Source organism: Centruroides vittatus, unplaced genomic scaffold (genome assembly GCF_030686945.1).
Source record: "Centruroides vittatus isolate TY-2023 unplaced genomic scaffold, ASM3068694v2 scaffold_211, whole genome shotgun sequence".
Taxonomy (NCBI): Eukaryota; Metazoa; Arthropoda; class Arachnida; order Scorpiones; family Buthidae; genus Centruroides; species Centruroides vittatus.
In genome coordinates this window covers 475,569-499,793 of record NW_027122687.1, presented here as the reverse complement: position 1 = coordinate 499,793, position 24,225 = coordinate 475,569, and the positions used below count along the sequence as shown (strand labels likewise).

Sequence of the window (24,225 nt, the reverse complement as noted above, 5' to 3'; positions counted from 1 at the left end):
TGATATTAATAAATCTCGAATAATAATAATCTCGTTACTGAAATATATTTTGTCCAAAAATACATTATTTTTTTTAATCTGATATTTATAATTTTTATTTCTTCTTTGAAACCGTGTTTTGTTGATTGTTGGACTATGAACCCAAAGTTGAGTTTTAATTAAACATCTGGCTTTATTTCCATCTTTATTTAGTTGATATTTATAAATCAATCATAGTCGAGTAATATCTAGTGAATAAATGCGTGAAACAGTGTGAATATCTTAGTTGTTAAATTTATATAATTTGATTTCTTAATGTGGTTCTATGTTATTAATAAAAAGCGTTCCATTTTTTGTCATTAAATATTTAAAACAGACAAATTTATTTTCATAATAATTGTCAAACGTTAATATTCGTTATTTAATTGGAAAATATTAAACTGCGATATGCCTCCGGAAGTACTTTCGATGAAAAACTGGCCTCTATTTATGCTGGAATGCAATCGCGTGTCTAAAACCTAAATGGTTTTAGACACGCGAGGAAAGTTACGTGGCAGCTAGTCGGTTAGGTACAAACCCTCGAAAAATTGCCAGTGTTTAGGGTTTTCATCCACTCGAAGTCGAAGATTACTGAAGATTAATGATAATGATTTTTTACAATAGCAGTTGTTTTATGGGAAAAACGTGAATATGATTTATAATTTTTTAAGTTTAAGCAGAGAAATCGCGATTTTGGGATATAAGATTTCAGAATTGTCAAGAAAAATTATAGAAAATTTAAATTTCTTTTATTTTTCCTGACTAAGTTCTTCCCTATTTACTGTACGGAAACTACGCCAGTGTATTAAGTCCTACTAATAAACATAATCTAAAGTAGACAAGGATAGAAACAGTAAAATATATATTTTTAATGCATTTTAAAATAGAATAAATTGCCAAGCAACTACACTCAGACAATTACAGTTTTAAATCGTCGTCATATAATATCAAAAGGGAATTCTTGATAAACGTGTTATACGTATATATCAACCTTGAGATGAGAATTTTAAAATAAAATTACAGAAATTTGACAGCATTCGACATAATTATTGTAAGCGACCTTTAATAATGTTTCTTATTGTAGACCTATACTTTCCATTGTCGTTTCTCTATCCTTTGTCCTTCGTTAATGTCGAGAACGGAGTTAGATAAGAGACTAGATATGCTTAAGAGTCTGAGGTTCCGATAAACTATATACAAAATTTCTGATCGGAACCGGAAGTCACGTGATTTTTTAAAATTAAAATATAATTAAAAATTGCAGCCAGGCATTATGACCACGCTACAATAATAAACGTTTGACTTTTGTATGTGTATCGTCTTCGATTTCACGACAATTAATCACAAATGTTAGTTTCATTATATACAGGAAAATTATAATATGTTGCGATTACTACACTATAAACGAAAACGAAAGCAAACGCGTTTAATACGATGGCAACATAAAAGTTTATCGAAACGTAAAGAAAATTTTAAAAATAAATAAATAAAAATAGATAAATGTAAAAATAAGCTGCAAAAACACTTTTAAAAGCTTTTAAAGTTTACTTTCCTCGTTCTCTCGTATTGCTGAACGTTTATACTTTGCAATAAACGTTAGAAATATATCGTTTTGAAATAACTTGTTTGTGTTATTTTTAATGAGAACATTGTAATTTTTCAAAGATTTAAAGAGAGCCAAAGTCAAAAAATACACGGAACAAAGACAGTGTCGGGATCTTCCTCCTCGCAACAAGTAAATTGATATGACACTACTTTTATCTGATGAAAAACAAAAGTTGAAGTTATCATTTCTGGATCAGTGCGCTACTGCGTAACAAATCAAATGGAAAGTAATGCATTACGGCTTGAAGATTGTTTTTAACTTTCAGTACAGATAAAGATGTGTACAACTGTGCATATCTTGTTAATGCTGACTAATTAAACAGAAATAATTAATTAATTCGTAATTAGAAATATAACACATAAACGATGATATTTATACTCGAGACATTTACAGACAATTCTTATAATTATACGATACATTATATGAGAACAATTTACATATATAAAAATAAATAGATGAAATTTTTTCAAATTTCACAAAGGAGAAAAACGATTAATTTCGTATAAAATTTAAATTTAAAAAAATGGTGTATCGAAGTTAGAAACCGCTTTAATAGAATTATTCGACTGAAAAATACTTCATAAAATTCATTTATATGATATAATATAAAATTCTGAAATTATTTAATTTATATAAACGAAGTGTGTAAAATTCGTTATTGAAAATCATCGACTTCAATAAATGAACGAAGTAAACAACGTAATACATTTACTAAAATATTGTAAATTGATATAAATATAAAGTAAGTATATAGAATGAAAAGATAGAAGCTGTCTCAAGTCCAATGTACTATACTAAATGTGTTTATCCTTTCTTTCCAGTATTATGGAAAATGCATGACACCGAAATCCTGGATGGAAAAGATAGAATTGGAGAAGCAAACAGCAAAACATAAGTTAAAAATTTGTTTTTTGGTGTCGTGGTTTTTGAAAAAATAAATAGTTGTGTTGAAATTCACACCGTCTGCATCTTTTACGCTTGTTCTGCAGTTTCCAATTTTCCTCTCAAAATCTAGCTTTTTCTATCGAAGATTTTGGTGTCATAGTTTCTTCAATAAAACAGGAGAAAACGGGATAAATAATAGTGTTGAAAATCACACTGACAATACGTACAATACGACGAAATAATAAGTACTGTATAATGTATTGAGTTAAATTTTCACTATATTGCATTGCTTCATCGATTTATCGCATTATAAATAAATAATATATATATATATCGAATATTCGATTTTCAAATAATGTTGTATAGATTCTTGCAATAAATATGCATATTTATTTTAATAATTGATGAGTTTTTGAATAAAATATAAATACAATACATTCGGATATTCTTCACTTACATTATAGACAAAAATGAAATGAATATTATATTAATCTCTAATGTAATCGCTGATTGATTTGGCCTTGCAGCTACATCCTTTATTGTATTCGACCATTGTTTAATCACGACTCGATCCAAGGTTACAATAAGAAGAGAAAAGAATTGAGCTTTAAGTTTTAAAATGTTTTAAATTATCTATATATATAAAAACGAATGTATGTCTGTCTGTGTGTGTGTGTGTCTGTGTGTCTGTCCTTCATGCATTACCACACTATTTATCCGATTGCCATGAAACTTCGGGAAGTTGTTTAATACACTCCCGCGAAGGTTTATGGCATATGTGAAGACCACTATTTCCCCCCTTTCAAAAATATATTTATATATGGATTAAGGCTTTCATGTCCAACAGATGGCGCTAACTTCTGACAACCTAAGTTGGCTTTTCTGTGAGGCATTATGCTTTTCTGTTAGAATGGACTAAAGCAGATCATTTTCTATCTATTTATATAAATAAAATATAACGTTTGTTTGTTCCTACCGATTCCTTTTGAATTTTGACACCACGTTGCATTCGAATACGCAAGTGTTTGTATATAATATACACGTCTAAATTCCCCCTACTGGGAGGAGATGGACGGGACTAAGGCTTACCGTGAAGAACTCGGCTTCTATTATACTATTTTACATGCGGTTTTTTGCGTTTTTGATTGCATTTTAATAGGTTACGTCAACAGAATATACACTAAAAAGGGATTTTTCGATATTCCTCAGCGGGGAAAGGGACAAGATTAAGGCTTACTGTGAAGAACTCGGCTTCTATTTATACTATTTTGCATGCGGTTTTTTGCGTTTTTAATTGCGTTTTAATAGGTTATGTCAACAGAATATACACTAAAAAGGGATTTTTCGATAATCCTTTGCGGGGAGAGGGACAGGATTAAGGCTTACCGTGAAAAACTTGGCTTCTATTATACTATTTTAAATGCGGTTTTTTGCGGTTTTAATTGCGTTTTAATAGGTTACGTCAACAGAATATACACTAAAAAGGGATTTTTCGATAATCCTTGCGGAGGAGAGGGACAGGATTAAGGCTTACCGTGAAAAACTTGGCTTCTATTATACTATTTTAGATGCGGTTTTTTGCGTTTTTAATTGCGTTTTAATAGGTTACGTCAACAGAATATACACTAAAAATGGATTTTTCGATATTTTCCTGCGGGGGAGAGGGACAGAATTAAGGCTTACTGTGAAGAACTCGACTTTTATTATACTATTTTAGATGCGTGTTTGATTGCGTTTTAATAGGGTACGTCAAAAGAATGTACACTAAGAAGGGATTTTTTGAAATTCCCCCCACGGGGGAGGCGTTATACATTTATAATAGATACATTTTGAGCCACAGCAACGCGTGGCCGGGTCTGCTAGTAAAATATAAAACCATTAAGTAAGATATATTCCAAATAATTATCAACATATTTTTTTCAATTAAAAAACTACCAGGTATATTAACTAGATAATTATGTTTATTGTATGAATTAAATGCTACAAATTTATATGCTTTAATATTTTCTTAAAAATTGTATTAAAAATAAATTAAGCGGGGCTATTATTATGCTATAATTTATAATTAGAAATTAAGTAATTTGGTACTAGAAGTAGACGTTAGGCGCCATTCTTTATCTAAATTATTAAGTTATTGTAATTATTAATTCACATAAGAGACGATGCCTTAGGGGCCGTACATAAATTACGTAAGGGCGATTTCGATCATTCTAGACACCCACCCACCCCTGTGTAAGAAACCGTGATATTTTCTTTGATCTCCCTTCCCTTCCCTTCCCTATCTTACGTAATATTTAGGCATAATTTTATAGAAAGATTTTAACAAAAATAAATTTTTTAAATGAATTTCATTTTTTAAATGAAGTGAAATTATTATTAATAATTTATGTACTATTACAGGTGACTCCTCATTTTACGACCGAGTTCCAATCACGACGAATACGTCGTTAAGCGAATAATCGATAAGCGAGGACTTGGCTTTATTCCAGCCTTTATTTAGTTGATACGGTACACGTTTCGGGCCTTATGCCCCTCATCAGTCAACTAAAAAATATAAAATAATGTATACAGCGTTCTTACCGACAAGTTATATAAATATTTAAACGTATATAACAGCGTTTTTACCGACAAGTTATATAAATATTTAAACGTATATAACATACCAGTTCCTCCCCCAGTATGGCACTTGTACACGGTAAGTTTGGACATTACAAACTCGAGGATAAAAGTTATAAAATTCTTTTACATCTGTTTTGAGTTAAAAAGTACAACTATTTAGTATAACAATAAATTTACATTAACTGTGAATAAAACTGGGACAAGTTCTTACTTTGTTGTTCTCTTGTACTTCTTAGTAGATGGTTAATACACAGTACATTTTCAAAGGTCGTTCGAGCACTTTTGGCTCGTTTATGTTGAGACAGAATCCAGAAAAATTTTTTTAAAAGACAAATTTGTAGACCAACTTTGGGTATAAGTTTTAGTCTGAACTTTCCCCTGTTGAACGTTGTTTAGGTTTTGCGACATTTAAAATTTGCATAACTACATGGGTTGAAATGAAGTGAGCCTCCTAGCGGTATTTTTGGTAAGATATTGAGATTTATTGTATTTTTAACTAATATTAAAATTTATAATATATTTAACCAGTTTTTATTAATATTTATACTTGTATTTTTGTTTATACAATTTTTGGATTTAATTATAGCAAAACTTTCTTTAAACTTTCTATTATATATGTCTTTTTCTTTATACAAAACTTTGGTGTTATCCTTATCAATATTACAATTATTTATTAAGCAGTGGTCGTGGAAAACGGATTGCATCCTTTGGTGCTTCATATCAGCTATGTGTTCTTTTATTCTTATTTTTAGTTTCCGTTTTGTTTCTCCGATGTAGGTATGTGGGTCTTTGCAAGTACATGGTATTTCGTAAACGACGTTTTTGGATTCTTCGATGTTTTCATTAAGTTGTTTTTTTCCTTTATTTATTATCCGTGATTGCAATTTTTGATATTTTGGTGCCAATTTTATATTTATTTTTCTCATTTCTTTGTTTATTTCTTCGTAGAGTCCTTTTATGTATGGGAAACTTTTGTATTTTATATCTTGGTTTTTTATTTCTTGGATTTGTTTTTCATAGGTTGATTTTTCTATTTGTGTTTCCCATGTATTTATCAATCTAATTGGGTATCCGTCTAGTATAAACTTTTTCTTTAAATTATTTACGTGTTTTTGAACATTTTCAGGTTTACTAGTTCTATTTTTAATTTTTTTGTATTCCATGATGAAGACGTTTTGTTTTATATACAGTGGTATTTGGGAGCTGTAGTTTATAGTTTTTGTTATGGCACAAGGTTTCTTAAAGGGTTCAAATTCTAGATTATTTATATTCCTTTTGATTGTAATATCCAAGTAATTTATATTATTGTGTATACTATCTTCTTCTTCGATTTTGAACTTAATATTGTTGTGTATATTGTTTATGAGCGTATTTATCTTATCTATTGTAATAATTGAAGTATTATATATAATTATTATGTCGTCTACGTAGCGTTTATAAAAGTTTATTCCATGTATGTTGTTTATCTTCTCATCAATATCTATCATTACTATTTCTGCAAGCTTTGGACCGATAACTGAACCCATACTTATGCCTTCTTCTTGTGTGTAGTAATTGCCTTCATATTCGAAATAGTTGCTTTTATAAGCGAATTCTATTAAATTTATTATTTCCGGTTCTACGTTGAGTTTCATTAATTTTGGTTCTATTATGTCCCATGTCATCGACGGATACATATCAGTAATATCTAGGCTGGCGATTTTCATATTTCTTTCTATTTTTAGTTTTCTGATATCATGAAGAAGTTCGTCGGTATTCATTATAGTGAAAGTAGAGTTTTGGAATTGTTTCAGTTGTTGTTTTAGAAATTTTTCTAGATTATACAAAGGCGAGTTCTTGAAGTCTATTATCGGCCTCACTTTATCACCTGGTTTGTGGGTTTTTAAATGTATATTTATTTTTGGTGTACGATCATTATTATCATTTAGGATAAATTCTTTCTCTTGTTTGGTTAGTTTATTTAATTTTTGTAATTTAGTAATTCTATTTTTTAGTTCTTTTTGTATAACTTCTTTCGGGTCTATTGGGAGTAGTCTAAATTTTTTTTTCACTTTCCACTAGATCGTATTTTTTCTTTTTTATCCAGTCTGAATATACTATTATAAGTTGCTTGGATTTATCTGCTTTAAGTATATCTAAGTTATTATCTAACAAAAATTTTTTTACTTGACTAATTTTATTATTATATGTGTAGTAATATTTGTCTTTTATTACTTTCTTTCCTTTTTCTTTTGTTATATATTTCTTTATCTTGTTGCTAATATTCATTTTCATGAACTGAGACTCTGTGTCTTGGAGGGTGTTGCATATTTTGTCTAAGTTTGGTATAATTGTTAAAGTTTCCCATTTATTTGGGCCGCTGTAGTCTAAACCTTTTCGTAAGACGTCAAGAATTTCTTCGGGTATATCTATGTTAGTTTTATTTTCCACTATGGAATCTTCCCACTCTCTTATTTCGGTGGTAGATGGATATTGAAATTTTTTTATTAATTTCCCAATTTTTTTATATTTGTAGTGTTCTAAATTCTCTATTTGTTTTTGCTCTTGATGTTGGTCAGGCTCGATATCGATATTTTCTCTTTTCCTCAAATTACGTTTCAATCGCCTTAGTTTTATGTACTTGTACTTTATTGCTGATCTTAATATTTTTAAATTAAAATAATTCCTATCTCTAGTTGGAATGATGGCGGCAATGGATTTTGGTAAGGAGAGTGTTTTCAACGGTCTTTTTTCTTTTAGGTGTGTCTTGAGGTAGTTTATGTCTATTAAGATTTTTTGAATCTCACCTTTCATCCTTGTGATGTGTTCTGTGCCCATTACACTGGTTGAGGTACGCTAATGTTCTTTTCCGTTCTTTTCTTTCTGGTGGTATTCGCCGTTTCTATAACAATGGCTATTGTTGATTTTTGTGAAACCGTGTTGTATTATTCTTCGAAGTATCAAACACAAATCCGTGTTAATAACAACCACTTGGCTTTTTTCCACCTTTATTTAGTTGATACGGTACACGTTTCGGGCCTTATGCCCCTCATCAGTCAACTAAAAAATATAAAATAATGTATACAGCGTTCTTACCGACAAGTTATATAAATATTTAAACGTATATAACAGCGTTTTTACCGACAAGTTATATAAATATTTAAACGTATATAACATACCAGTTCCTCCCCCAGTATGGCACTTGTACACGGTAAGTTTGGACATTACAAACTCGAGGATAAAAGTTATAAAATTCTTTTACATCTGTTTTGAGTTAAAAAGTACAACTATTTAGTATAACAATAAATTTACATTAACTGTGAATAAAACTGGGACAAGTTCTTACTTTGTTGTTCTCTTGTACTTCTTAGTAGATGGTTAATACACAGTACATTTTCAAAGGTCGTTCGAGCACTTTTGGCTCGTTTATGTTGAGACAGAATCCAGAAAAATTTTTTTAAAAGACAAATTTGTAGACCAACTTTGGGTATAAGTTTTAGTCTGAACTTTCCCCTGTTGAACGTTGTTTAGGTTTTGCGACATTTAAAATTTGCATAACTACATGGGTTGAAATGAAGTGAGCCTCCTAGCGGTATTTTTGGTAAGATATTGAGATTTATTGTATTTTTAACTAATATTAAAATTTATAATATATTTAACCAGTTTTTATTAATATTTATACTTGTATTTTTGTTTATACAATTTTTGGATTTAATTATAGCAAAACTTTCTTTAAACTTTCTATTATATATGTCTTTTTCTTTATACAAAACTTTGGTGTTATCCTTATCAATATTACAATTATTTATTAAGCAGTGGTCGTGGAAAACGGATTGCATCCTTTGGTGCTTCATATCAGCTATGTGTTCTTTTATTCTTATTTTTAGTTTCCGTTTTGTTTCTCCGATGTAGGTATGTGGGTCTTTGCAAGTACATGGTATTTCGTAAACGACGTTTTTGGATTCTTCGATGTTTTCATTAAGTTGTTTTTTTCCTTTATTTATTATCCGTGATTGCAATTTTTGATATTTTGGTGCCAATTTTATATTTATTTTTCTCATTTCTTTGTTTATTTCTTCGTAGAGTCCTTTTATGTATGGGAAACTTTTGTATTTTATATCTTGGTTTTTTATTTCTTGGATTTGTTTTTCATAGGTTGATTTTTCTATTTGTGTTTCCCATGTATTTATCAATCTAATTGGGTATCCGTCTAGTATAAACTTTTTCTTTAAATTATTTACGTGTTTTTGAACATTTTCAGGTTTACTAGTTCTATTTTTAATTTTTTTGTATTCCATGATGAAGACGTTTTGTTTTATATACAGTGGTATTTGGGAGCTGTAGTTTATAGTTTTTGTTATGGCACAAGGTTTCTTAAAGGGTTCAAATTCTAGATTATTTATATTCCTTTTGATTGTAATATCCAAGTAATTTATATTATTGTGTATACTATCTTCTTCTTCGATTTTGAACTTAATATTGTTGTGTATATTGTTTATGAGCGTATTTATCTTATCTATTGTAATAATTGAAGTATTATATATAATTATTATGTCGTCTACGTAGCGTTTATAAAAGTTTATTCCATGTATGTTGTTTATCTTCTCATCAATATCTATCATTACTATTTCTGCAAGCTTTGGACCGATAACTGAACCCATACTTATGCCTTCTTCTTGTGTGTAGTAATTGCCTTCATATTCGAAATAGTTGCTTTTATAAGCGAATTCTATTAAATTTATTATTTCCGGTTCTACGTTGAGTTTCATTAATTTTGGTTCTATTATGTCCCATGTCATCGACGGATACATATCAGTAATATCTAGGCTGGCGATTTTCATATTTCTTTCTATTTTTAGTTTTCTGATATCATGAAGAAGTTCGTCGGTATTCATTATAGTGAAAGTAGAGTTTTGGAATTGTTTCAGTTGTTGTTTTAGAAATTTTTCTAGATTATACAAAGGCGAGTTCTTGAAGTCTATTATCGGCCTCACTTTATCACCTGGTTTGTGGGTTTTTAAATGTATATTTATTTTTGGTGTACGATCATTATTATCATTTAGGATAAATTCTTTCTCTTGTTTGGTTAGTTTATTTAATTTTTGTAATTTAGTAATTCTATTTTTTAGTTCTTTTTGTATAACTTCTTTCGGGTCTATTGGGAGTAGTCTAAATTTTTTTTTCACTTTCCACTAGATCGTATTTTTTCTTTTTTATCCAGTCTGAATATACTATTATAAGTTGCTTGGATTTATCTGCTTTAAGTATATCTAAGTTATTATCTAACAAAAATTTTTTTACTTGACTAATTTTATTATTATATGTGTAGTAATATTTGTCTTTTATTACTTTCTTTCCTTTTTCTTTTGTTATATATTTCTTTATCTTGTTGCTAATATTCATTTTCATGAACTGAGACTCTGTGTCTTGGAGGGTGTTGCATATTTTGTCTAAGTTTGGTATAATTGTTAAAGTTTCCCATTTATTTGGGCCGCTGTAGTCTAAACCTTTTCGTAAGACGTCAAGAATTTCTTCGGGTATATCTATGTTAGTTTTATTTTCCACTATGGAATCTTCCCACTCTCTTATTTCGGTGGTAGATGGATATTGAAATTTTTTTATTAATTTCCCAATTTTTTTATATTTGTAGTGTTCTAAATTCTCTATTTGTTTTTGCTCTTGATGTTGGTCAGGCTCGATATCGATATTTTCTCTTTTCCTCAAATTACGTTTCAATCGCCTTAGTTTTATGTACTTGTACTTTATTGCTGATCTTAATATTTTTAAATTAAAATAATTCCTATCTCTAGTTGGAATGATGGCGGCAATGGATTTTGGTAAGGAGAGTGTTTTCAACGGTCTTTTTTCTTTTAGGTGTGTCTTGAGGTAGTTTATGTCTATTAAGATTTTTTGAATCTCACCTTTCATCCTTGTGATGTGTTCTGTGCCCATTACACTGGTTGAGGTACGCTAATGTTCTTTTCCGTTCTTTTCTTTCTGGTGGTATTCGCCGTTTCTATAACAATGGCTATTGTTGATTTTTGTGAAACCGTGTTGTATTATTCTTCGAAGTATCAAACACAAATCCGTGTTAATAACAACCACTTGGCTTTTTTCCACCTTTATTTAGTTGATACGGTACACGTTTCGGGCCTTATGCCCCTCATCAGTCAACTAAAAAATATAAAATAATGTATACAGCGTTCTTACCGACAAGTTATATAAATATTTAAACGTATATAACAGCGTTTTTACCGACAAGTTATATAAATATTTAAACGTATATAACATACCAGTTCCTCCCCCAGTATGGCACTTGTACACGGTAAGTTTGGACATTACAAACTCGAGGATAAAAGTTATAAAATTCTTTTACATCTGTTTTGAGTTAAAAAGTACAACTATTTAGTATAACAATAAATTTACATTAACTGTGAATAAAACTGGGACAAGTTCTTACTTTGTTGTTCTCTTGTACTTCTTAGTAGATGGTTAATACACAGTACATTTTCAAAGGTCGTTCGAGCACTTTTGGCTCGTTTATGTTGAGACAGAATCCAGAAAAATTTTTTTAAAAGACAAATTTGTAGACCAACTTTGGGTATAAGTTTTAGTCTGAACTTTCCCCTGTTGAACGTTGTTTAGGTTTTGCGACATTTAAAATTTGCATAACTACATGGGTTGAAATGAAGTGAGCCTCCTAGCGGTATTTTTGGTAAGATATTGAGATTTATTGTATTTTTAACTAATATTAAAATTTATAATATATTTAACCAGTTTTTATTAATATTTATACTTGTATTTTTGTTTATACAATTTTTGGATTTAATTATAGCAAAACTTTCTTTAAACTTTCTATTATATATGTCTTTTTCTTTATACAAAACTTTGGTGTTATCCTTATCAATATTACAATTATTTATTAAGCAGTGGTCGTGGAAAACGGATTGCATCCTTTGGTGCTTCATATCAGCTATATGTTCTTTTATTCTTATTTTTAGTTTCCGTTTTGTTTCTCCGATGTAGGTATGTGGGTCTTTGCAAGTACATGGTATTTCGTAAACGACGTTTTTGGATTCTTCGATGTTTTCATTAAGTTGTTTTTTTCCTTTATTTATTATCCGTGATTGCAATTTTTGATATTTTGGTGCCAATTTTATATTTATTTTTCTCATTTCTTTGTTTATTTCTTCGTAGAGTCCTTTTATGTATGGGAAACTTTTGTATTTTATATCTTGGTTTTTTATTTCTTGGATTTGTTTTTCATAGGTTGATTTTTCTATTTGTGTTTCCCATGTATTTATCAATCTAATTGGGTATCCGTCTAGTATAAACTTTTTCTTTAAATTATTTACGTGTTTTTGAACATTTTCAGGTTTACTAGTTCTATTTTTTACAACATACCATGTACTTGCAAAGGACTGCTACGAAGAAATAAACAAAGAAATGAGAAAAATAAATATAAAATTGGCACCAAAATATCAAAAATTGCAATCACGGATAATAAATAAAGGAAAAAAACAACTTAATGAAAACATCGAAGAATCCAAAAACGTCGTTTACGAAATACCATGTACTTGCAAAGACCCACATACCTACATCGGAGAAACAAAACGGAAACTAAAAATAAGAATAAAAGAACACATAGCTGATATGAAGCACCAAAGGATGCAATCCGTTTTCCACGACCACTGCTTAATAAATAATTGTAATATTGATAAGGATAACACCAAAGTTTTGTATAAAGAAAAAGACATATATAATAGAAAGTTTAAAGAAAGTTTTGCTATAATTAAATCAAAAAATTGTATAAACAAAAATACAAGTATAAATATTAATAAAAACTGGTTAAATATATTATAAATTTTAATATTAGTTAAAAATACAATAAATCTCAATATCTTACCAAAAATACCGCTAGGAGGCTCACTTCATTTCAACCCATGTAGTTATGCAAATTTTAAATGTCGCAAAACCTAAACAACGTTCAACAGGGGAAAGTTCAGACTAAAACTTATACCCAAAGTTGGTCTACAAATTTGTCTTTTAAAAAAATTTTTCTGGATTCTGTCTCAACATAAACGAGCCAAAAGTGCTCGAACGACCTTTGAAAATGTACTGTGTATTAACCATCTACTAAGAAGTACAAGAGAACAACAAAGTAAGAACTTGTCCCAGTTTTATTCACAGTTAATGTAAATTTATTGTTATACTAAATAGTTGTACTTTTTAACTCAAAACAGATGTAAAAGAATTTTATAACTTTTATCCTCGAGTTTGTAATGTCCAAACTTACCGTGTACAAGTGCCATACTGGGGGAGGAACTGGTATGTTATATACGTTTAAATATTTATATAACTTGTCGGTAAAAACGCTGTTATATACGTTTAAATATTTATATAACTTGTCGGTAAGAACGCTGTATACATTATTTTATATTTTTTAGTTGACTGATGAGGGGCATAAGGCCCGAAACGTGTACCGTATCAACTAAATAAAGGTGGAAAAAAGCCAAGTGGTTGTTATTAACACGGATTTGTGTTTGATACTTCGAAGAATAATACAACACGGTTTCACAAAAATCAACAATAGCCATTGTTATAGAAACGGCGAATACCACCAGAAAGAAAAGAACGGAAAAGAACATTAGCGTACCTCAACCAGTGTAATGGGCACAGAACACATCACAAGGATGAAAGGTGAGATTCAAAAAATCTTAATAGACATAAACTACCTCAAGACACACCTAAAAGAAAAAAGACCGTTGAAAACACTCTCCTTACCAAAATCCATTGCCGCCATCATTCCAACTAGAGATAGGAATTATTTTAATTTAAAAATATTAAGATCAGCAATAAAGTACAAGTACATAAAACTAAGGCGATTGAAACGTAATTTGAGGAAAAGAGAAAATATCGATATCGAGCCTGACCAACATCAAGAGCAAAAACAAATAGAGAATTTAGAACACTACAAATATAAAAAAATTGGGAAATTAATAAAAAAATTTCAATATCCATCTACCACCGAAATAAGAGAGTGGGAAGATTCCATAGTGGAAAATAAAACTAACATAGATATACCCGAAGAAATTCTTGACGTCTTACGAAAAGGTTTAGACTACAGCGGCCCAAATAAATGGGAAACTTTAACAATTATACCAAACTTAGACAAAATATGCAACACCCTCCAAGACACAGAGTCTCAGTTCATGAAAATGAATATTAGCAACAAGATAAAGAAATATATAACAAAAGAAAAAGGAAAGAAAGTAATAAAAGACAAATATTACTACACATATAATAATAAAATTAGTCAAGTAAAAAAATTTTTGTTAGATAATAACTTAGATATACTTAAAGCAGATAAATCCAAGCAACTTATAATAGTATATTCAGACTGGATAAAAAAGAAAAAATACGATCTAGTGGAAAGTGAAAAAAAAATTTAGACTACTCCCAATAGACCCGAAAGAAGTTATACAAAAAGAACTAAAAAATAGAATTACTAAATTACAAAAATTAAATAAACTAACCAAACAAGAGAAAGAATTTATCCTAAATGATAATAATGATCGTACACCAAAAATAAATATACATTTAAAAACCCACAAACCAGGTGATAAAGTGAGGCCGATAATAGACTTCAAGAACTCGCCTTTGTATAATCTAGAAAAATTTCTAAAACAACAACTGAAACAATTCCAAAACTCTACTTTCACTATAATGAATACCGACGAACTTCTTCATGATATCAGAAAACTAAAAATAGAAAGAAATATGAAAATCGCCAGCCTAGATATTACTGATATGTATCCGTCGATGACATGGGACATAATAGAACCAAAATTAATGAAACTCAACGTAGAACCGGAAATAATAAATTTAATAGAATTCGCTTATAAAAGCAACTATTTCGAATATGAAGGCAATTACTACACACAAGAAGAAGGCATAAGTATGGGTTCAGTTATCGGTCCAAAGCTTGCAGAAATAGTAATGATAGATATTGATGAGAAGATAAACAACATACATGGAATAAACTTTTATAAACGCTACGTAGACGACATAATAATTATATATAATACTTCAATTATTACAATAGATAAGATAAATACGCTCATAAACAATATACACAACAATATTAAGTTCAAAATCGAAGAAGAAGATAGTATACACAATAATATAAATTACTTGGATATTACAATCAAAAGGAATATAAATAATCTAGAATTTGAACCCTTTAAGAAACCTTGTGCCATAACAAAAACTATAAACTACAGCTCCCAAATACCACTGTATATAAAACAAAACGTCTTCATCATGGAATACAAAAAAATTAAAAATAGAACTAGTAAACCTGAAAATGTTCAAAAACACGTAAATAATTTAAAGAAAAAGTTTATACTAGACGGATACCCAATTAGATTGATAAATACATGGGAAACACAAATAGAAAAATCAACCTATGAAAAACAAATCCAAGAAATAAAAAACCAAGATATAAAATACAAAAGTTTCCCATACATAAAAGGACTCTACGAAGAAATAAACAAAGAAATGAGAAAAATAAATATAAAATTGGCACCAAAATATCAAAAATTGCAATCACGGATAATAAATAAAGGAAAAAAAACAACTTAATGAAAACATCGAAGAATCCAAAAACGTCGTTTACGAAATACCATGTACTTGCAAAGACCCACATACCTACATCGGAGAAACAAAACGGAAACTAAAAATAAGAATAAAAGAACACATAGCTGATATGAAGCACCAAAGGATGCAATCCGTTTTCCACGACCACTGCTTAATAAATAATTGTAATATTGATAAGGATAACACCAAAGTTTTGTATAAAGAAAAAGACATATATAATAGAAAGTTTAAAGAAAGTTTTGCTATAATTAAATCCAAAAATTGTATAAACAAAAATACAAGTATAAATATTAATAAAAACTGGTTAAATATATTATAAATTTTAATATTAGTTAAAAATACAATAAATCTCAATATCTTACCAAAAATACCGCTAGGAGGCTCACTTCATTTCAACCCATGTAGTTATGCAAATTTTAAATGTCGCAAAACCTAAACAACGTTCAACAGGGGAAAGTTCAGACTAAAACTTATACCCAAAGTTGGTCTACAAATTTGTCTTTTAAAAAAATTTTTCTGGATTCTGTCTCAACATAAACGAGCCAAAAGTGCTCGAACGACCTTTGAAAATGTACTGTGTATTAACCATCTACTAAGAAGTACAAGAGAACAACAAAGTAAGAACTTGTCCCAGTTTTATTCACAGTTAATGTAAATTTATTGTTATACTAAATAGTTGTACTTTTTAACTCAAAACAGATGTAAAAGAATTTTATAACTTTTATCCTCGAGTTTGTAATGTCCAAACTTACCGTGTACAAGTGCCATACTGGGGGAGGAACTGGTATGTTATATACGTTTAAATATTTATATAACTTGTCGGTAAAAACGCTGTTATATACGTTTAAATATTTATATAACTTGTCGGTAAGAACGCTGTATACATTATTTTATATTTTTTAGTTGACTGATGAGGGGCATAAGGCCCGAAACGTGTACCGTATCAACTAAATAAAGGTGGAAAAAAGCCAAGTGGTTGTTATTAACACGGATTTGTGTTTGATACTTCGAAGAATAATACAACACGGTTTCACAAAAATCAACAATAGCCATTGTTATAGAAACGGCGAATACCACCAGAAAGAAAAGAACGGAAAAGAACATTAGCGTACCTCAACCAGTGTAATGGGCACAGAACACATCACAAGGATGAAAGGTGAGATTCAAAAAATCTTAATAGACATAAACTACCTCAAGACACACCTAAAAGAAAAAAGACCGTTGAAAACACTCTCCTTACCAAAATCCATTGCCGCCATCATTCCAACTAGAGATAGGAATTATTTTAATTTAAAAATATTAAGATCAGCAATAAAGTACAAGTACATAAAACTAAGGCGATTGAAACGTAATTTGAGGAAAAGAGAAAATATCGATATCGAGCCTGACCAACATCAAGAGCAAAAACAAATAGAGAATTTAGAACACTACAAATATAAAAAAATTGGGAAATTAATAAAAAAATTTCAATATCCATCTACCACCGAAATAAGAGAGTGGGAAGATTCCATAGTGGAAAATAAAACTAACATAGATATACCCGAAGAAATTCTTGACGTCTTACGAAAAGGTTTAGACTACAGCGGCCCAAATAAATGGGAAACTTTAACAATTATACCAAACTTAGACAAAATATGCAACACCCTCCAAGACACAGAGTCTCAGTTCATGAAAATGAATATTAGCAACAAGATAAAGAAATATATAACAAAAGAAAAAGGAAAGAAAGTAATAAAAGACAAATATTACTACACATATAATAATAAAATTAGTCAAGTAAAAAAATTTTTGTTAGATAATAACTTAGATATACTTAAAGCAGATAAATCCAAGCAACTTATAATAGTATATTCAGACTGGATAAAAAAGAAAAAATACGATCTAGTGGAAAGTGAAAAAAAAATTTAGACTACTCCCAATAGACCCGAAAGAAGTTATACAAAAAGAACTAAAAAATAGAATTACTAAATTACAAAAATTAAATAAACTAACCAAACAAGAGAAAGAATTTATCCTAAATGATAATAATGATCGTACACCAAAAATAAATATACATTTAAAAACCCACAAACCAGGTGATAAAGTGAGGCCGATAATAGACTTCAAGAACTCGCCTTTGTATAATCTAGAAAAATTTCTAAAACAACAACTGAAACAATTCCAAAACTCTACTTTCACTATAATGAATACCGACGAACTTCTTCATGATATCAGAAAACTAAAAATAGAAAGAAATATGAAAATCGCCAGCCTAGATATTACTGATATGTATCCGTCGATGACATGGGACATAATAGAACCAAAATTAATGAAACTCAACGTAGAACCGGAAATAATAAATTTAATAGAATTCGCTTATAAAAGCAACTATTTCGAATATGAAGGCAATTACTACACACAAGAAGAAGGCATAAGTATGGGTTCAGTTATCGGTCCAAAGCTTGCAGAAATAGTAATGATAGATATTGATGAGAAGATAAACAACATACATGGAATAAACTTTTATAAACGCTACGTAGACGACATAATAATTATATATAATACTTCAATTATTACAATAGATAAGATAAATACGCTCATAAACAATATACACAACAATATTAAGTTCAAAATCGAAGAAGAAGATAGTATACACAATAATATAAATTACTTGGATATTACAATCAAAAGGAATATAAATAATCTAGAATTTGAACCCTTTAAGAAACCTTGTGCCATAACAAAAACTATAAACTACAGCTCCCAAATACCACTGTATATAAAACAAAACGTCTTCATCATGGAATACAAAAAAATTAAAAATAGAACTAGTAAACCTGAAAATGTTCAAAAACACGTAAATAATTTAAAGAAAAAGTTTATACTAGACGGATACCCAATTAGATTGATAAATACATGGGAAACACAAATAGAAAAATCAACCTATGAAAAACAAATCCAAGAAATAAAAAACCAAGATATAAAATACAAAAGTTTCCCATACATAAAAGGACTCTACGAAGAAATAAACAAAGAAATGAGAAAAATAAATATAAAATTGGCACCAAAATATCAAAAATTGCAATCACGGATAATAAATAAAGGAAAAAAACAACTTAATGAAAACATCGAAGAATCCAAAAACGTCGTTTACGAAATACCATGTACTTGCAAAGACCCACATACCTACATCGGAGAAACAAAACGGAAACTAAAAATAAGAATAAAAGAACACATAGCTGATATGAAGCACCAAAGGATGCAATCCGTTTTCCACGACCACTGCTTAATAAATAATTGTAATATTGATAAGGATAACACCAAAGTTTTGTATAAAGAAAAAGACATATATAATAGAAAGTTTAAAGAAAGTTTTGCTATAATTAAATCCAAAAATTGTATAAACAAAAATACAAGTATAAATATTAATAAAAACTGGTTAAATATATTATAAATTTTAATATTAGTTAAAAATACAATAAATCTCAATATCTTACCAAAAATACCGCTAGGAGGCTCACTTCATTTCAACCCATGTAGTTATGCAAATTTTAAATGTCGCAAAACCTAAACAACGTTCAACAGGGGAAAGTTCAGACTAAAACTTATACCCAAAGTTGGTCTACAAATTTGTCTTTTAAAAAAATTTTTCTGGATTCTGTCTCAACATAAACGAGCCAAAAGTGCTCGAACGACCTTTGAAAATGTACTGTGTATTAACCATCTACTAAGAAGTACAAGAGAACAACAAAGTAAGAACTTGTCCCAGTTTTATTCACAGTTAATGTAAATTTATTGTTATACTAAATAGTTGTACTTTTTAACTCAAAACAGATGTAAAAGAATTTTATAACTTTTATCCTCGAGTTTGTAATGTCCAAACTTACCGTGTACAAGTGCCATACTGGGGGAGGAACTGGTATGTTGTATACGTTTAAATATTTATATAACTTGTCGGTAAAAACGCTGTTATATACGTTTAAATATTTATATAACTTGTCGGTAAGAACGCTGTATACATTATTTTATATTTTTTAGTTGACTGATGAGGGGCATAAGGCCCGAAACGTGTACCGTATCAACTAAATAAAGGTGGAAAAAAGCCAAGTGGTTGTTATTAACACGGATTTGTGTTTGATACTTCGAAGAATAATACAACACGGTTTCACAAAAATCAACAATAGCCATTGTTATAGAAACGGCGAATACCACCAGAAAGAAAAGAACGGAAAAGAACATTAGCGTACCTCAACCAGTGTAATGGGCACAGAACACATCACAAGGATGAAAGGTGAGATTCAAAAAATCTTAATAGACATAAACTACCTCAAGACACACCTAAAAGAAAAAAGACCGTTGAAAACACTCTCCTTACCAAAATCCATTGCCGCCATCATTCCAACTAGAGATAGGAATTATTTTAATTTAAAAATATTAAGATCAGCAATAAAGTACAAGTACATAAAACTAAGGCGATTGAAACGTAATTTGAGGAAAAGAGAAAATATCGATATCGAGCCTGACCAACATCAAGAGCAAAAACAAATAGAGAATTTAGAACACTACAAATATAAAAAAATTGGGAAATTAATAAAAAAATTTCAATATCCATCTACCACCGAAATAAGAGAGTGGGAAGATTCCATAGTGGAAAATAAAACTAACATAGATATACCCGAAGAAATTCTTGACGTCTTACGAAAAGGTTTAGACTACAGCGGCCCAAATAAATGGGAAACTTTAACAATTATACCAAACTTAGACAAAATATGCAACACCCTCCAAGACACAGAGTCTCAGTTCATGAAAATGAATATTAGCAACAAGATAAAGAAATATATAACAAAAGAAAAAGGAAAGAAAGTAATAAAAGACAAATATTACTACACATATAATAATAAAATTAGTCAAGTAAAAAAATTTTTGTTAGATAATAACTTAGATATACTTAAAGCAGATAAATCCAAGCAACTTATAATAGTATATTCAGACTGGATAAAAAAGAAAAAATACGATCTAGTGGAAAGTGAAAAAAAAATTTAGACTACTCCCAATAGACCCGAAAGAAGTTATACAAAAAGAACTAAAAAATAGAATTACTAAATTACAAAAATTAAATAAACTAACCAAACAAGAGAAAGAATTTATCCTAAATGATAATAATGATCGTACACCAAAAATAAATATACATTTAAAAACCCACAAACCAGGTGATAAAGTGAGGCCGATAATAGACTTCAAGAACTCGCCTTTGTATAATCTAGAAAAATTTCTAAAACAACAACTGAAACAATTCCAAAACTCTACTTTCACTATAATGAATACCGACGAACTTCTTCATGATATCAGAAAACTAAAAATAGAAAGAAATATGAAAATCGCCAGCCTAGATATTACTGATATGTATCCGTCGATGACATGGGACATAATAGAACCAAAATTAATGAAACTCAACGTAGAACCGGAAATAATAAATTTAATAGAATTCGCTTATAAAAGCAACTATTTCGAATATGAAGGCAATTACTACACACAAGAAGAAGGCATAAGTATGGGTTCAGTTATCGGTCCAAAGCTTGCAGAAATAGTAATGATAGATATTGATGAGAAGATAAACAACATACATGGAATAAACTTTTATAAACGCTACGTAGACGACATAATAATTATATATAATACTTCAATTATTACAATAGATAAGATAAATACGCTCATAAACAATATACACAACAATATTAAGTTCAAAATCGAAGAAGAAGATAGTATACACAATAATATAAATTACTTGGATATTACAATCAAAAGGAATATAAATAATCTAGAATTTGAACCCTTTAAGAAACCTTGTGCCATAACAAAAACTATAAACTACAGCTCCCAAATACCACTGTATATAAAACAAAACGTCTTCATCATGGAATACAAAAAAATTAAAAATAGAACTAGTAAACCTGAAAATGTTCAAAAACACGTAAATAATTTAAAGAAAAAGTTTATACTAGACGGATACCCAATTAGATTGATAAATACATGGGAAACACAAATAGAAAAATCAACCTATGAAAAACAAATCCAAGAAATAAAAAACCAAGATATAAAATACAAAAGTTTCCCATACATAAAAGGACTCTACGAAGAAATAAACAAAGAAATGAGAAAAATAAATATAAAATTGGCACCAAAATATCAAAAATTGCAATCACGGATAATAAATAAAAGAAAAAAACAACTTAATGAAAACATCGAAGAATCCAAAAACGTCGTTTACGAAATACCATGTACTTGCAAAGACCCACATACCTACATCGGAGAAACAAAACGGAAACTAAAAATAAGAATAAAAGAACATATAGCTGATATGAAGCACCAAAGGATGCAATCCGTTTTCCACGACCACTGCTTAATAAATAATTGTAATATTGATAAGGATAACACCAAAGTTTTGTATAAAGAAAAAGACATATATAATAGAAAGTTTAAAGAAAGTTTTGCTATAATTAAATCAAAAAATTGTATAAACAAAAATACAAGTATAAATATTAATAAAAACTGGTTAAATATATTATAAATTTTAATATTAGTTAAAAATACAATAAATCTCAATATCTTACCAAAAATACCGCTAGGAGGCTCACTTCGTTTCAACCCATGTAGTTATGCAAATTTTAAATGTCGCAAAACCTAAACAACGTTCAACAGGGGAAAGTTCAGACTAAAACTTATACCCAAAGTTGGTCTACAAATTTGTCTTTTAAAAAAATTTTTCTGGATTCTGTCTCAACATAAACGAGCCAAAAGTGCTCGAACGACCTTTGAAAATGTACTGTGTATTAACCATCTACTAAGAAGTACAAGAGAACAACAAAGTAAGAACTTGTCCCAGTTTTATTCACAGTTAATGTAAATTTATTGTTATACTAAATAGTTGTACTTTTTAACTCAAAACAGATGTAAAAGAATTTTATAACTTTTATCCTCGAGTTTGTAATGTCCAAACTTACCGTGTACAAGTGCCATACTGGGGGAGGAACTGGTATGTTGTATACGTTTAAATATTTATATAACTTGTCGGTAAAAACGCTGTTATATACGTTTAAATATTTATATAACTTGTCGGTAAGAACGCTGTATACATTATTTTATATTTTTTAGTTGACTGATGAGGGGCATAAGGCCCGAAACGTGTACCGTATCAACTAAATAAAGGTGGAAAAAAGCCAAGTGGTTGTTATTAACACGGATTTGTGTTTGATACTTCGAAGAATAATACAACACGGTTTCACAAAAATCAACAATAGCCATTGTTATAGAAACGGCGAATACCACCAGAAAGAAAAGAACGGAAAAGAACCTGTGTATTAACCATCTACTAAGAAGTACAAGAGAACAACAAAATGTAAAGGAATTTTATAACTTTTATCCTCGAGTTTGTAATGTCCAAACTTACCGTGTACAAGTGCCATACTGGGGGAGGAACTGGTATGTTATATACGTTTAAATATTTATATAACTTGTCGGTAAAAACGCTGTTATATACGTTTAAATATTTATATAACTTGTCGGTAAGAACGCTGTATACATTATTTTATATTTTTTAGTTGACTGATGAGGGGCATAAGGCCCGAAACGTGTACCGTATCAACTAAATAAAGGTGGAAAAAAGCCAAGTGGTTGTTATTAACACGGATTTGTGTTTGATACTTCGAAGAATAATACAACACGGTTTCACAAAAATCAACAATAGCCATTGTTATAGAAACGGCGAATACCACCAGAAAGAAAAGAACGGAAAAGAACATTAGCGTACCTCAACCAGTGTAATGGGCACAGAACACATCACAAGGATGAAAGGTGAGATTCAAAAAATCTTAATAGACATAAACTACCTCAAGACACACCTAAAAGAAAAAAGACCGTTGAAAACACTCTCCTTACCAAAATCCATTGCCGCCATCATTCCAACTAGAGATAGGAATTATTTTAATTTAAAAATATTAAGATCAGCAATAAAGTACAAGTACATAAAACTAAGGCGATTGAAACGTAATTTGAGGAAAAGAGAAAATATCGATATCGAGCCTGACCAACATCAAGAGCAAAAACAAATAGAGAATTTAGAACACTACAAATATAAAAAAATTGGGAAATTAATAAAAAAATTTCAATATCCATCTACCACCGAAATAAGAGAGTGGGAAGATTCCATAGTGGAAAATAAAACTAACATAGATATACCCGAAGAAATTCTTGACGTCTTACGAAAAGGTTTAGACTACAGCGGCCCAAATAAATGGGAAACTTTAACAATTATACCAAACTTAGACAAAATATGCAACACCCTCCAAGACACAGAGTCTCAGTTCATGAAAATGAATATTAGCAACAAGATAAAGAAATATATAACAAAAGAAAAAGGAAAGAAAGTAATAAAAGACAAATATTACTACACATATAATAATAAAATTAGTCAAGTAAAAAAA

At 29.5% G+C, this 24,225-nt stretch overlaps 1 protein-coding gene and 2 long non-coding RNA genes across 3 annotated transcripts in view; 2 read left to right on the top strand and 1 right to left on the bottom strand.

Annotated features, from left to right (window-relative positions):
- Positions 1–24,225, bottom strand: part of LOC136987472 (patched domain-containing protein 3-like) — a 49,998-nt gene that overhangs the window by 4,937 nt on the left and 20,836 nt on the right. The gene's annotated exons all lie outside the window — the stretch shown is intronic.
- On the top strand, positions 19,425–19,731 carry LOC136987455 (uncharacterized). The gene is made up of 2 exons (XR_010882616.1): positions 19,425–19,497; positions 19,580–19,731. It is a non-coding gene; the product is annotated as an uncharacterized lncRNA (long non-coding RNA).
- LOC136987442 (uncharacterized) lies at positions 22,539–22,845 on the top strand. Its single transcript, XR_010882614.1, has 2 exons — positions 22,539–22,611; positions 22,694–22,845. It is a non-coding gene; the product is annotated as an uncharacterized lncRNA (long non-coding RNA).